The sequence below is a fragment of the Mobula birostris genome, chromosome 6, assembly GCF_030028105.1.
Source record: "Mobula birostris isolate sMobBir1 chromosome 6, sMobBir1.hap1, whole genome shotgun sequence".
Lineage (NCBI taxonomy): Eukaryota > Metazoa > Chordata > Chondrichthyes > Myliobatiformes > Myliobatidae > Mobula > Mobula birostris.
In genome coordinates, this window is record NC_092375.1 from 23,818,086 (window position 1) to 23,833,984 (window position 15,899).

General features: G+C 43.6%; 1 long non-coding RNA gene across 2 annotated transcripts in view; it reads right to left on the minus strand.

Annotated features, from left to right (window-relative positions):
- LOC140198857 (uncharacterized) overlaps nucleotides 1-5,273 on the minus strand; it is a 59,681-nt gene extending 54,408 nt beyond the window's left edge. For both annotated transcript variants that reach the window (XR_011886274.1, XR_011886275.1), the window contains exon 1: nucleotides 4,962-5,273. This is a non-coding gene — a long non-coding RNA (uncharacterized lncRNA). The remainder of the gene's footprint in view (nucleotides 1-4,961) is intronic.
- Between the last annotated feature and the right edge of the window lie 10,626 nt (nucleotides 5,274-15,899).

Below are 15,899 nucleotides of genomic sequence, written 5' to 3' on the forward strand. Positions count from 1 at the left end.
CAAAAGAGGTGCAGAGGGGAGCAGTGCTGAATTCAATATCCATGCTGCCATGTTCTCAGCTAACCAGGCAGACTATAATATGCTGTCCCTTTAGACCAACCATTCTCAACGGGGGCCCTGGGACATTTGAAGGAGGCCACCAACTGAAAACTGTGAGAGGGGGAGCCTCAAGGGTTTATGGGGGCCCTGGTAACTGAGCCAATGGAATATCCAAGCAGCAACCTTCATTGGAGTCAGTCGTTTCCCTTCTATTTATAATATCTTTCCAACACACGGTTTGAATTCTGTCTGTCTCTCTGTGTCTTGTTTTACGGCAGTTGGCACCCAGCTTGATGGTGCACTACTGCCACCTTCTGCTCCGGAGTGTGCCATAGACGTACATTCTAAATCCCTTCACCCAATCTCTCTCTCTCTCTCTCACACACACACACACATATACCCTAACCTACACTTTATCCTCCCATCTTTGGCCATCCTAGTACCCTATTCCTGTTTAACCGTAATATCCTATATAAAAAAAACCCTGTACCCCTTAAGAAAGCTAAAAAATACCCTAACCTGTGCTCTCTTACCCATGCCCAGCAACCCTTTTAATGTGAATTCCTGCACCCCCAATTCCCTTAGTTTAATTCTCATCATCTCTCTCTGTACCCCATACTTGCTGCAACTCACCGTTTGAATTCGGCGCACCTGGTAAATTCCTCGCTTCAGCTCCTCCCACACAGCCTCACTTCAGAGTCAGTCACGAATCAGACTGCACCGGGTCAACGTATTCAATCAAGGGTTCTTGCATCCATTATCACCATACTTCATTCTCCGAAGATCAGCGTGTCTTGCTAGGCCCTTTTTAGCCTAGTAACTTTAAAGTACATGTGTTTGGATATATTATATGTTAAGGTAGGTTGTGAAAAGTGTTTATTACTGCATATGAAGTCACGGAAAAAAAAATCCCTGGCTCTGGGTGACAGCATTTTTTGTCAGCAATGTATCTGTATTTCGCGTGCCAGAAGAATCGATGAGATGGCACGGGACATTGAAGAGGGATTGGTCAGTTCATTACAATCCAAGAAATTCTCTTTACAATTAGAAGCAAAGAGTGGGAATAAATGGGATCTTTTCAGAATGGCAGGCAGTGACTAGTGGGGTACCACAAGGCTCAGTGCTGGGACTCCAGTTGTTTACAATATATATTAATGACTTAGACGAGGGAATTAAATGCAGCATCTCCAAATTTGCAGAAGACACGAAGCTGGGTGGCAGTGTTAGCTGTGAGGAGGATGCGAAGAGGATGCAGGGTGACTTGGATAGGTTAGGTGAGTGGGCAAATTCATGGCAGATGCAATTTAATGTGGATAAATGTGAGGTTTTCCACTTCGGTGGCAAGAACAGGAAAACATTATTATCTGAATGGTGGCCAATTAGGAAAAGGGGAGGTACAATGAGACCTGGGTGTCATTGTACACCAGTCATTGAAAGTGGGCATGCAGGTACAGCAGGCGGTGAAAATGGCGAATGGTATGCTGGCATTCATAGCAAGAGGATTTGAGTACAGGAGCAAGGAGGTACTACTGCAGTTGTACAAGGCCTTGGTGAGACCACACCTGGAGTATTGTGTGCAGTTTTGGTCCCCTAATCTGAGGAAAGACATTCTTGCCATAGAGGGTGTACAAAGAAGGTTCACCAGATTGATTCCTGGGATGGCAGGACTTTCATATGGTGAAAGACTGGATCGACTAGGCTTATACTCTCTGGACTTTAGAAGATTGAGGGGAGATCTTATTGAAACGTATAAAATTCTAAAGGGATTGGACAGGCTAGATGCAGGAAGATTGTTTCTGATGTTGGGGAAGTCCAGAACGAGGGGTCACAGGTTAAGGATAAAGGAGAAGCCTTTTAGGACCGAGATGAGGAAAAACTTCTTCACACAGGGAGTGGTGAATCTGTGGAATTCTCTGCCACAGGAAACAGTTGAGGCCAGTTCATTGGCTATATTTAAGAGGGAGTTAGCCCTTGTGGCTAAAGGGATCAGGGAGTATGGAGAAAAGGCAGGTACAGGGTTCTGGTTGGATGATCAGCCATCATCATACTGAATGGCAGTGCAGGCTCAAGGGGCCGAATGGCCTACTCCTGCACCTATTTTCTATGTTTCTAGACGAATGACGCTCTTCTCATGGCTTCTGTGAGATTCTGGAATGGAAATAAACTGATGGAAGAGATGTTGTTTGCCAGGAGGATTAAAATGGATACTAAGGGACTGTCTATTTTTGAAGAAGTCAAAAGTTACTTAAGCAAGAACGATATTGCAATGGAGAGTATAATTGCTTGTGCAACTGATGGTGCTGCTTCTATGGTTGGTCGATACAGAGGATTCATCGCCCATCTAAAAAGAGTTATACCTTCTGTCTTTACTATTCGTTGTGTCATTCACAGGGAGCACCGAGTAGCTAAAAACTTAGGAGGACGTCTCAGTCTTTCGCCTTTAGTTGCCATAAAGACTGTAAACTTCATCAAATCCCATGCCCTTCAGGATCATCTTTTCCGGCAGCTGTGTGAAGAAAATGATGAAGACTTCCGGACACTGCTGCTGCATACTGAGGTGAGGTGGCGTTCCAAGGGAAACTGTCTTCAATGTTTCTTTACACTCTGGGACACCACAGTTTCCTTCATTTCTGATAAAGAGCATGGAGAAAGACTCGTTGATGCTAAGGCAGACATATTTTATCTGGCAGATAACTTTCAGAAACTTAATTTGTTAAACAAGACTTTACAGGGCAAAAACAGTAACCTCGTAGATTGTAAGGAAGCCATTGTTTCTTAAGAAACTCGAAGTCTATTGCCACAATATGGAACGTTGGGAATTTTTACAATTTCCAAACCTGAAGACGATCGCAGAGGCACTGAAGGACGATAACCGTACCGTTTATGGGAAACATCTCAAGTAGATGCACAAGGATATGCAAGAAAGATTTAATGACCTATTAAACCTTGGTATCCCGGATTGGATTTTGAATCCATTTGAAGTACAACCCACCCAGTTGAGGCAGAAATTCAAGAGAGTTTGATTGATCTTCAGAGTGATATAACTGCACTTCATCAGTTCAGTCAGATTCAAAAAGGTTTTTGGATCAAGAGTGATCTGCGGAATAAATTTACAACACTGTGGAGAAAAAGCCCAAAGATTTTTTTATTGCCTTTCCCTCAACATATTTGGTTGAGAGCCCATTCTGCAAGGTAGCTTCCTTGACAAAATCCAGGAACAGAATTGATATCGCAACAAGAAGTGACCTCCGACTGTCATTGTCTAACTTGGAGCCCGATATCACGAAACTTGCAGAGAAGCACCAAGCTCAAGGATCGCATTAGGCCTGATAGATGCTTAATTTCATACAGTCTTTTTTTAAAATTTTGTCCAGTATGTTGGAATGTTCAAGTTTTCTTGGTATTCAATAATAGATGATTTTCTGTCTATCCATTCGTGTTGTATCCCTGTTTGAAAGGGGGGCCCTGGAACCTGAGAAGAGTTCCTAAGGGGACCGTGGCCAAAAAAACGGTTGAAAGTCACTACCTTAGGCCATAAAACATAGGAGCAGAATTAGGCTTTTGACCTATTGAGCCTGCTTCGCCATTTCATCACGGCTGATTTATTATTACTCTCAACCCCATTCTCCTACCTTTTCCCCATAACTTTTGACGCCCATGCGCAACCTTTGATATCCTTTAGCCTTCATTTAGCCTCAGCTGTCATCAGAAAAGGCAAAGGACAAACACATCAGTGTGGGAATGGGAAAGAGAACGAAAATGCCCGAAAACCTGGAGATCCAGGCAGCCACGGAGACGTCAGCCAGTCTGCATCTGAATAGAACTCAACGGGAGCACCGGATGCAAAAAACAAGCCTGGGGAGATATACATGTGAAAGACATCCTCACCTAGAAGTGCTGTTTAGGGTCTGGAATGCAGTGAGAGAGAAGCTGTAGGGGCAACTCGTGGTTATGGAGGGGTGGGTGTGGGGTTTGGAGGCAGGGTGGTATAGGTTAAATGCAGAAGTTCAGTCAATAGAGGAAATAATAAGTGTGGGAAATAGAGGAGATGCAGGTTAGGGCTCCCTCATGAACAGTGGAGTAATGGTGAATCCATGTTTTAGACCACAAGACAAAATGATAAAGGAGCAGAAGTAGGCTATTTGGCCCATCAAATCTGCTCCGCCATTTCATCATGGCTGATCTAATTTTCATTCTCTTGCCTTCTCCCCGTATTCCTTTATGCCCTAACCCAGGGGTCCCCAACCTTTTTTGCGCTGCGGACCGGTTTAATATTGACAATATTCTTGCGGACCAGCCAACCTGGGGGGGGGAGGTAGTGTTCCCAACGGACAAGAGTAGCAGGCAAAAAGACTACAATGACCATGAAGCCTTGCGCGGGCACCAGTGCGCATCCGTGTACCTGCCGATATTATTCTCTGCAGTGTTTTTGGCGATTCTGTTCGGGGGGGGGGTATTTATCACGACCGGAATATTGGTAATAAGGGGCTAATACACTCAATTTTGTTTCTAAAAGGGTTTATCTAACGAATTTAATATTAAACACACAGCGCATATTTTCCTCGCATGAATATAGTGATAAGTCAATCATCGGGGAGGACGGGGAGCTTCAAGTGTTGAAAGAACTTCCAGCAGAAGTGGTAGAGGCAGGTTCGATATTATTTAAAGAAAAATTGGACAGGTATATGGACAGGAAAGGAATGGAGGGGTATGGGCTGAGTGCAGGTCGGTGGGACGAGGTGAGAGTAGCGTTCGGCACGGACTAGAAGGGCAGGGATGGCCAGTTTCCGTGCTGTAATTGTTATATAGTTATATAAGTCACTTATCAGTCAATGGCATCATAACACTTTAAGTAACCTTTGGATATTAAACACACAGCACATGTTTTCCCCGTATGAACATATAAAATCATTGCAACGCACCAATATCGCTGAATCGGTGGGAGCCCTGGGCTTGTTTTCCTGCAACAAGACGATCCCATCGAGGGGTGATGGGAGACAGCAATACTCGAAGGGGGTTCCTTATGTCCAGTCTATTCCGCAATTTAGTTTTCGTTGCATTCATTGCAGAGATATGTTGGAACTGGAAGCAACGTTTTCAGTGCTTTCGTGGCTATCTCAGGATATTTAGCCCTTGACCTTGATCCAGAATGCCGGCAGAGATGTTATGTCAAACATACTTTTCAGCCCGCCGTCATTTGCAAGCTCGAGCAGTTGATCTCCTTCCCGCGCTGACGTGGATGACGCGCGGGTAATGACCTCGCGTGCGTTCAAGCTCAACAGTGAGTGACAGGGAATGAGGAAAGGTGCAGCTGACTCCTATCGCCAAATCATATCGTTTCCTCGCAGCCCGGTACTCTACAACTCATGTTCTCAGTATTATTTACTGAATTATTGTTTTTCTTTTGTATTTGTACAGACTGTCTTTTATTGTACATTGGCTGTTCGCCCATCTTTCTTTGTGTGATTCTGTTGTAATTCTTTGTATTACTGAGAACACCTGCAGGAGGGGATTACTTCACTCGCCCCATCACTGAATTGTTCAGACACTTTCAAGGACTCTTCATCTCATTATTATTATTATTATTATTTATAAAAAAGGTATTTTTCTCAGCTCCATCAAGCTGGTAAAACCTGAGGTGTGGGCATAGCTAAGCATGCTCATTTTTTAACTGCTAGGAACTTTAGGACTATTCCAGTGGTGTTTAGTATGGTGGCTTTCTGAAGATTTACATAGATATTACTGTATATCCTTAATTGTTTAATGCTATTGTGTAGTGCCTTTGGTTTGATACCAGTGGTAGATATTTCTATCGGAACAATGTATACCCTGTCCAAAGCCCTTCAATTTACTCTTTTAATTCAGCATATTTCTGGTGCTTTTCCAATTATTGATTTCTGTAAGTTCTCTGTGTTTGGAATGACTATTAATTAAGTTGTTCTTGCTTGTTTATCCTGTATTAATATATCCGAAGAGTTATTATGAATTGCCCTATCTGTAATAATGGATTGGTCATAATATAATTTGTGGTATTTGGACTCTAAAACTGGATCAGGCTTGTATTTATAGTAAGATATGATTTCTTTTATGAGTTTGTATTTTAAAGCAAGATTTTGGTGAATGATGTTTGCCACTTGATTGAGCCCGTGTAAGTAATCAGATTGAGTTAAACTGAGACAGGATCCTGTAATGTGGATTGTTTCTGGTTTTCCTTGGCTTTATTGTTATTATTATTTACTTTTTTTCTTTCATTTGGTATTTGCACAATTCGTTGTCTTTTGCACACTGATGTCTGCCCTGTTGGTGCAGCCGTTCACTGATTCTATTATAATTATTTGATTTATTGAGTATGCCCACAAGGAAATGAATCTCAGGGTGACAATATATGTACTTTAATAATAAATTTACTTCAAACTTATAACTTTATCGAATGAAGGGTCTTGGCCCGAAATGTAGACTGTTCGTTCTTCTCCATAGATGCTACCTGACCTGCTAAGTTCCTCCAGCATTTTGTGATTGTTGCTCTGGATTTCCAGCAACTGCAGAATCTTTTGTGTTTATTATATGAGATCCAAGAGGTGTAAATGGTGCCTACAATTTGTCACCCTAAACCTGAAAGCTACCTAAATCCTTTAGTAGGGTGAAAGTGTCTGCTTTGTGATCAGCTGAATTATAAATGCATAAGGAAATCTTTGCATTGATAGGGGCGCCATGCTAGCGTAGGGAGTTAGCACAATACTGTCATAGCTCAGGGCATCGGAGTTTGGAGTTTAATCCTGGCGTCCTCCCCATGGATTGTGTGGGTTTCCTCCAGGTGCTCCAGTTTCTTCCTACAGTCCAAGGACTTACAGTACTGGTTAGATTGTTAATTGGTCATTGTAAATTGTCCTGTGATTAGGCTAGGGTTATTTCAGGGTTTCTGGTGGCACAGCGTGAAATAAATATATAAATTTCAAGTGTTTATATAGGAAGAAGGGCTACTAATGAAATAGACAAAAATTACTTTGTCAAGGGAAGTTCACAGACGAACTTTGGGATTGACATTCTAGAATTGTGAAGACATCACAGCCAAATTGTTGTGTTAGGTTCCTCTCTAGCCACTGCATTTTCTTCCCCAGTGACTGGATTATTCTGCATGAACCTCCTGAAACCTATCATTTGAAACATAATTCAATGGCCAAGATCTGGTATCTTTTACTCCGTATGTCATCTTTCCACAGTCCACAAATTAATGTCGAGTATTTTTTGCAACACTTCCACTCACTCACTTCAAAATTTCAAAGTAAATTTATTAACATAATACATATATGTCACAATATACTTCCCTGAGATCCATTTTGTCGCAGATACACACAGTGAATACAAAGAAACACAATAGATTCAAACTGCACACAATAAAGACAGACAAACAAACAATCTGCAAAAGACAAATTATGCAAATTAAAAAGAGAGAAAAAAAAACAATAAATAAATAATATCGAGAACATGAGTTGCAGACTCTTTGAAAGTGAGACCATAGTGTGTGGAATCAGTTAAGTAACATACAAACGTAGAAAACCTGCAGCACAATACAGGCCCTTTGGCCCACAAAGTTGTGCCGAACATTTCCCTACCTTAGAGATTACTAGGCTTACCCATGTACCAATCCAAAAGTCTCCTAAAAGACCCTATCATATCCGCCTCCACCACCGTTGCTGGCAGCCCATTCCACGCACTCATCACTCTCTGCGTAAAAAACTTACCCCTGACATCTCTTCTGTACCTACTCCCCAGCACCTTAAACCTGTGTCCTCTAGTGGCAACCATTTCAGCCCTGGGAAAAAGCCTCTGACTATCCACATGATCAATGCCTCTCATCATCTTATACACCTCTATCAGGTCACCCCTCATCCTCTGTCGCTCCAAGGAGAAAAGGCCAAGTTCACCCAACCTGTTTTTATAAGGCATGCTCCCCAATTAAGGCAACATCCTTGTAAATCTCCTCTGCACCCTTTCTATGGCTTCCACATCCCTCCTGTAGTGAGGCGACCAGAACTGAGCACAGTACTCCCAAGTGTCGCCTGACCAGGGTCCTATATAGCTGCAACATTACCTCTCGGCTCCTAAATTCAATTTGACGATTAATGAAGGCCAATACACCGTAAGCCTTCTTAACCACAGAGTCAACCTGCGAGCTGCTTTGAGTGTCCTATGGACTCGGACCCTAAGATCCCTCTGATCCTCCACACTGCCAAGAGCTTACCATTAAAACTATATTCTGCTATCATATTTGACCTACCAAAATGAACCACATCACACTTACCTGGGTTGAACTCCATCTGCCAATTCTCAGCCCAGTTTTGCATCCTATCGTTGTCCCGCTGTAGCCTCTGACAGCCCTTCACACTACCCACAACACCTCCAACCTTTCTGTCATCAGCATATTTACTAACCCATCCCTCCACTTCCTCATCCAGGTTATTTATAAAAATCACGAACAGTAAGGGTCCCAGAACAGATCCCTGAGACACACCGCTGGTCACCGACCTTCATGCAGAATATGACCCGTTTATAACCACTCTTTGCCTTCTGTGGGCAAGCCAGTTCTGGATCTACAAAGCAATGTCCCCTTGGATCCCATGCCTCCTCACTTTCTCAATAAGCCTTGCATGGGATACCTTATCAAATTCCTTGCTGAAATCCATATACACTACACCTACTGCTCTTCCTTCATCAATGTGCTTAGTCACATCCTCAAAAAATTCAATCAGGCTCATAAGGCATGACCTGCCTTTGACAAAGCCATGTTGACTATTCCTAATCATATTATACCTCTCCAAACGTTCATAAATCCAGCCTCTCAGGATCTTCTCCTTCAACTTACCAACCACTGAAGTAAGACTCAATGGTCTATAATTTCCTGGGCTATCTCTACTCCCTTTCTTGAATAAAGGAACAACATCCGCAACCCTCCAATCCTCCAGAACCTCTCCCGTCTCCATTGATTTAAAGATCATCGACAGAGGCTCAGCAATCTCCTCCTTCGCCTCCCACAGTAGCCTGGGGTACATCTCATCCGGTCCCGGCAACTTTTCCAACTTGATGCTTTCCAAAAACTCCAGCACATCCTCCTTCTTAATATCTACATGCTCAAGCTTTTCAGTCCGCTGCAAGTCATCACTACAATCACCAAGATCCTTTTCCATAGTGAATACTGAAGTAAAGTATTCATTAAGTACCTCTGCTATTTCCTTCAGTTCCATACACACTTTCCCACTGTCACACCTAATAGGTCCTATTCTTTCACATCTTGTCCTCTTGCTCTTCATGTATTTGTAGAATGCCTTGGGGTTTTCCTTAATCCTGCCCGCCAAGGCTTTCTCATGGCCCCTTCTGGCTCTCCTAATTTCCTTTTTAAACTCCTTCCTGTTAACCTTATAATCTTCTAGATCTTTAACATTACCTAGCTCTCTGAACCTTTCGTAAGCTTTTCTTTTCTTCTTGACTAGATTTATTACAGCCTTTGTACACCATGGTTCCTGTATCCTTTCATAACTTCCTTGTCTCATTGGAACGTACTTATGCAGAAGTCCACACAAATATCCCCTGAACATTTGCCACATTTCTTCCATACTTTTCCCTGAGAACATCTGTTCCCAATTTAAGCTTCCAATTTCCTGCCTGATAGCCTCATAATTCCCCTAACTCCAATTAAACACTTTTCTAACTTGTCTGTTCCTATCCCTCTCCACTGCTATTGTAAAGGAGATAGAATTATGATCACTAACTTCAAAATGCTCTCCCGCTGAGAGACCTGACATCTGACCAGGTTCATTTCCCAATACCAAATCAGGTACAGTCTCTCCTCTTGTCGGCTTATCTACATACTGTGTCAAGAAACCTTCCTGAACACACCTAACAAACTCCACCCTATCTAAACCCCTTGCTCTAGGGAGATGCCAGTCGATATTTGGGAAATTAAAATCTCCCATCACGACAACTCTGTTATTATAACACCTTTCCTGGATCAGTTTCCCTAACTGCTCCTCGATATCCCCGTTACTATTGGGCGGCCTATAAAAAACACCCAGTAAAGTTATTGACTCCTTCCTGTTCCTAACCTCCACCCACAGAGACTCCGTAGACAATCCCTCCATGGCGTCCACCTTTTCTGCAGCAGTGACAGTATCTCTGATCAGTGCCATGCCCCCACCTCTTTTGCCTCCCTCTCTGTTCTTTCTGAAACATCTAAAGCCCAGCACTTGAAGTAACCATTCCTGTCCCTGAGCCATCCATTTCTCTGTAATGGCCACCACATCATAGCTCCAAGTACTGATCCACGCTGTAAGCTCATCCATTTTGTTCACAATACTGTTTGCATTAAAATAGACACATCTCAAACCATCCATCTGAGCATGTCCCTTCTCTATCACCGCCTATCCTCCCTCACACACTGTCTCCAAGCTTTCTCAATTTGTGAACAAACCACCTCTTCCCCAGTCTCTTCAGTTCGGTTCCCAACCCCCCAACAATTCTAGTTTAAACTCTCCCCAGTAGCCTTAGCAAACCTCCCCGCCAGGATATTGGTCCCCCTGGGATTCAAGTGCAACCCATCCTTTTTGTACAGGTCACACCTGCCCCAAAAGAGGTCCCAATGATCCAGAAATCGGAATCCCTGCCCCCTGCTCCAGTCCCTCAGCCACGCATTTATCCTCCACCTCATTCTATTCCTATACTCACCATCGCGTGGCACAGACAGTAATCCCGAGATTACTATCTTTGTGGTCCTGCTTCTCAACTTCCTTCCTAACTGCCTGTCATCTTTTTTCAGGACCTCATCCCTTTTCCTACCTATGTCATTGTAACCAATATGTACCACGACCTCTGGCTGTTCTCCCTTCCACTGCAGGATATCTTGGACGCGATCTGAAACATCTCGGACCCTGGCATCTGGGAGGCAAACTACCATCCGAGTTTCTTTCCTGCGTCCACAGAATCACCTGTCTGATCCCCTAACTATAGAGTCCCCTTATCACTACTGCCTTCCTCTTCCTTTCCCTTTCCCTACCCTTCTGAGCCACAGGGCTGGACTCTGTGCCAGAGGCACGGCCACTGTTGCTTCCCCCAGGTAGGCTGTCCCCCCAACAGTCCTCAAACAGGAGTACTTATTGTCAAGGGGTACAGCCACAGGGGTACTCTCCAGTACCTGACTCCTCCCCTTCCCTATCCTGACTGTTACCCACTTGTCTGTCTCCTGTGGCCCTGGTGTGACCTTGATGCAAGTGTTGGGATAGGTGAAGTTATTCACTCTGGTTCAGGAGCCTGATAGTTGAGGGGTAATAACTGTTTCTTAACCTGATGGTGTGGGACTTGATGCTCCTGTACCTCCTTCCTGGTGGCAGAGGTGAGAAGATGGCCTTGATGATGGATGCTACTTTCCTGCGATATTGTTCCTTGTAGATGTGCTCAAAGCTGGAGGGGTTTATTCCTTATCAGACTATGAGACAGAGAACAGGCTCTGCTCTGACATTTGATCATGATTGATTTATTTCCCCTCTCAACCCCATTCTGCTGCCTGCTATCCATAATCTTTGATGTCCTTCATAATCAAGAACCTATAAACCTCTGCTTTAAATACACCCAATGATTTGGCCTCCACGGCCACCTGTGGCAATGAATTCCACAGATTCGTCAACCTCCAGCTAAGGAAATTCTTCTTCATCTGTTTCCCAAAGAGCTATCCTTATATTTTGAGTCAGTGCCCTCTTATCCAAGTCTCTCCCACTACTGTATACATTATCTCCACTTCCACTCAATCTAGGCCTTTCAATATTCAGTAGATTTCAATGAGATTCCTCCCTCAATCTTCTTAGCTCAGTGAGTACAGGCCCAGAGCCATCAAATGCTCCTTGTACATTAACACTTCAATTCCCAGGATCATTCTCGTGAACCTCCTCTCGACCCTCTCCAATGCTAGCACTGCAGAGAAGTGGCCCAAATACCATTGCATTTGACATTTTCTAAGGCTGGACCCTCAGCTCCAAACTTACAGCTGGTTTGTTTCCAGGAAGCAGAAGTACGCTCAGATGCAGCAGCCTCCCTGGGTCCAACCAACTGTGTGATTGTTGTTCCAAGACATTGCTTGTTATCGTGGACATCAGAAACTGCAGGTCTACCCCACTAGTGAGTTGTTGAATAGCTATGGAGCTGGGGATCCCCTATCTCCCTGTTCCTGATCTCTCCAGCACAAGGAACTGGAAGCAAGCCGGAGATAACCACCCTGGAGGTCCTGCTTTTCAGCCTTCTTCTGAGTTCTCTGAAGTCAGGTTGCAGAATTTCTTTCCTCATCCTCCCAACGTCATTTGTGCCAACATGCACCACCACTTCCAGCTGTTAACCTTCACCCTTGAGGATGCCCTGCAATTGGTCTATGATGTCCTGGATCCTGGCAGCAGGGAGGCAACACACCATCCTTAAATCCTGCCTGTTGCCGCAGAAACCCCTTTCTGTACCTCTCACTATGGAGTTCCCCTACTACCACGGCTCTGCCTGACTTCTGTCTCCTCGGCTGTGTTTCAGCACCAATTTTTGACTTGCAGACCTGTCCGCCTCTCAGACTGGCAATGTCTTCTGTCCCGACAGCTTCCAACCTGTTATCTAGAGGTACATCCCCCAGGGTCTCCTGTATTCTAAGTATCCATCCCTTCCTCATCGTCTCCTCCCTTCTCTCTCCTGGTATCTTTGGTGTAATGATGTTGCTGTTGGTCCTGTCCAGAAAATTCTCAGTTTCCGGGGTAAACCTGAGGTCATCCAGTTGCTTCTCCAGTGCCTCAACAAGGTTCTTCAGGAGCTGAACCTGGACACACTTTCCACATTTGTAGCAGCCAGAGGCACCGTCAATGTCCCTGACCTCCCACATCATGCAAGCAGCACACTGAATCAGTTGACCTGTCATTTCTTCACCGCTTCTCACCCCCTCCAACCGGGGCGTAGTCTCCTCTCTCAGCCTCCTCGCCGAAGACTCTCGAGACAAAGACTCGCACTTTTCTCACAAGGCACTTCCCTCGACAAGGCTGCTCCCTGACAGGCCACTCCCCAAGAGCAAACCTTGATTATGTTGGCTGATATTTTGACTAATTCGTTTCACTTGTCACACCTTGTCCGATTTATGGTAAAGAATTTATTTGCAAGAATAAAGGCTCCTATATCCAGTGGCTGTAGTGTCTCTCTGGTGACTTTGTTCACATCACAACAGTCACACCTTAGTCACTTACAGTGTGCTCCAAGTAATAAAGTCCCAGTCTGCCCAAACTCTCCTTATAATGTAGATCCTCCAGTCTTGGCAGTAGTCTGGTAAATCTTCTTTGTGCTTATTCCAGTTTAATGACGTCTTTCAACAGTGTAATTAAAACTGTACACAATACTCCAGGTGTAGTCTCACCAATGTTATGCTACATCTACTACATAATGTCACATAACCTATACTCGGCATCATGACTGATTGAACAGGTGTGTTGTCTGACCATTAAATTCTTCTGGCATTCTGATCCTTGTTCCATTCCCCACCATCTGCAGTCCCTTTTGTTTGTTTTGAACCCAGAACTTAGCGTTTCAGAGGGTGATTAGTTAAATGCTGAGAATTATGGGTTGAATCGGTGATAAGGAAGGCAAATGCAATGTTAGCATTCATTTCAAGAGCGCAAGAATATGAAAGCAGGATGTAATGTTGAAACTTTATAAGGCACTGATGAGGCTTCACTTGGAGTATTGTGAGCAGTTTTGCTCCTTATCTAAGAATGGATGTGCTGACACTGGAGAGGTACAAACGAGATTCACTAAAATGATTCCCGGATTGAACGGCTTGTCATATGAAGAGCGTTGAATGGCTCTGGGCCTGTATTCACTGGAATTCAGAAGAATGAGGGGTGACCTAGCTGAAACCTATCAAAAGTTGAAAGGCCTCTATAGAGTGGATGTGGAGAGGATGTTTCCTATGGTAGGAGATTCTAAGACCAGAGGACACAGCCTCAGAATAGAGAGGGGGTCCTTTTTAGAACAGAGGTGAGGAGGAATTTCTTTAGCCAAAGTGTGGTGAATCTGTGGAGTTTGTTGCCACAGGCTGTGGAGGTCAAATTGTTGTGTATATTTAAGGCAGGGGTTGATAGATTCTTGATTAGTCAGGGTATGAAGGATATGGTGAGAAGGCAGGAGATTGGGACTGAGAGGGATAATACATCAGCCATGATAAAATGGCAGAGCAGAAAGGCCTAATTCTGCTCCTATATCTTATGGTCTTATGAACTAATAAAGAATTGTCAGTTTTCAGGTGCAATACTATTTGGCCAATCCAATAAAATTATGGACTAAAGCAAAGAAATGGGGTGACTCGGTGGCGTAACAGTTAGTGTAATCACTTTACAGCACCAGCAATCACCAATTGGGGTCTGATTCCCGTTGCTGCATGTAAAGAGTTTGTACATTCTTCCTATAACTTCAAGGGTTTCCTCCAGGTGATGCGGTTTCTTTAGGGTTAGTAAATAATGGACATAATACATTAATACCATAAACATGGCGACATATGTAGGCTGCCCAGCAGAATCCTGACTGATCTGATTTGATGCAAACAGCCCATTTCACTGTATGTTTTGATGTACATGTGACAACTAAAGCTAATCTTTCAACCTTTAGATATAAACATCTTCTGTTGTCTCTAGCCCAGGATGCACTTACTGGAAACAGAAGTATTAGCTCGGAACTCATCAGTGTTGAAGTTGAATCACCCAACGCTCCTGACCTGACATTGACTGTCTTGCCCGGAATTGTAAGAGTTGCAGTTGGAAAACAACCCCAGAACTTTGGAAAAAAGGTAAATCAAATTTGCTGTTAATGAAAATAAGAGCTGAATATTTTTAGTGACTATTTCCCAGAACAAGGGCATGACTAATAAAGGCTAGCACTTAACGGTTATCCAGTTTGGTCTAAAGTCAAACTAAAACTGAAGTTTATTGTCATATGCAAAAATAATTTTGTGCACAGGTACAATAAAAATTACTTACAGCAGCATCACATACACATAGGCACACTATTCACAGGAAAATTCATGGATCACAAAAAATTATATTTGAGATGTCAAAGTGTGATGGACAGCAGTATTTGATGGAATCTAGATCATGGTCTCTTCGGGGTCTTGCTATTACTTCCATGGTAGGCAGTGAGGCGGAGGCAGCTGCTTTTGCTGGAACAAGTGAGATGAAGGGTGGGAGGGTCGATGCTTTTGCTGCTGCTTGTGCATGGGGGGGTGGGCTTTGGAGTTCTATCACTTTTCTGCAATTTATTATTTGGAGTTTTTTTCCTCTCTGTTTTGTGGATGTCTGTGAAGAGTAAGAATTTCAGGTTGTATACTCTATACATTCTCTGATAGTAAATTGAACCATTGAATGAACACAATTGGAATAAAGGCTGGTCTTAGACTTCCCTGATCAAAGGAAACATCCTCTTCACATCCACTCTATCGAGGCTTTTCAACATTCAATAGGTTTCAATGAGATCCTCCCTCATTCTCCTAAATTCCAGCGAGTACATACCCAGAGCTTTCAATCGCCGTTCAGATGATAACCCTTCATTCCTGGAAGCATTCTCGTGAACCTCCCCTGTACCCTTTCCAATATCAGCACATATTTTCTTAAATAAGGGCCCAAAACTGCTCATAATACTCAAATGAGGCCTCACCAGTGCCTTATACAGCCTCAGCATTACATCCTTGCTTTTATCTTCCAGTTCTCTTGAAATGAATGCTAACATTGTATTCACCTTTTTCACTAGCGATTCAATCCAAGATTAACCATCAGGGAATCCTGCACAAGGACTCCCAAAGCTGTTTG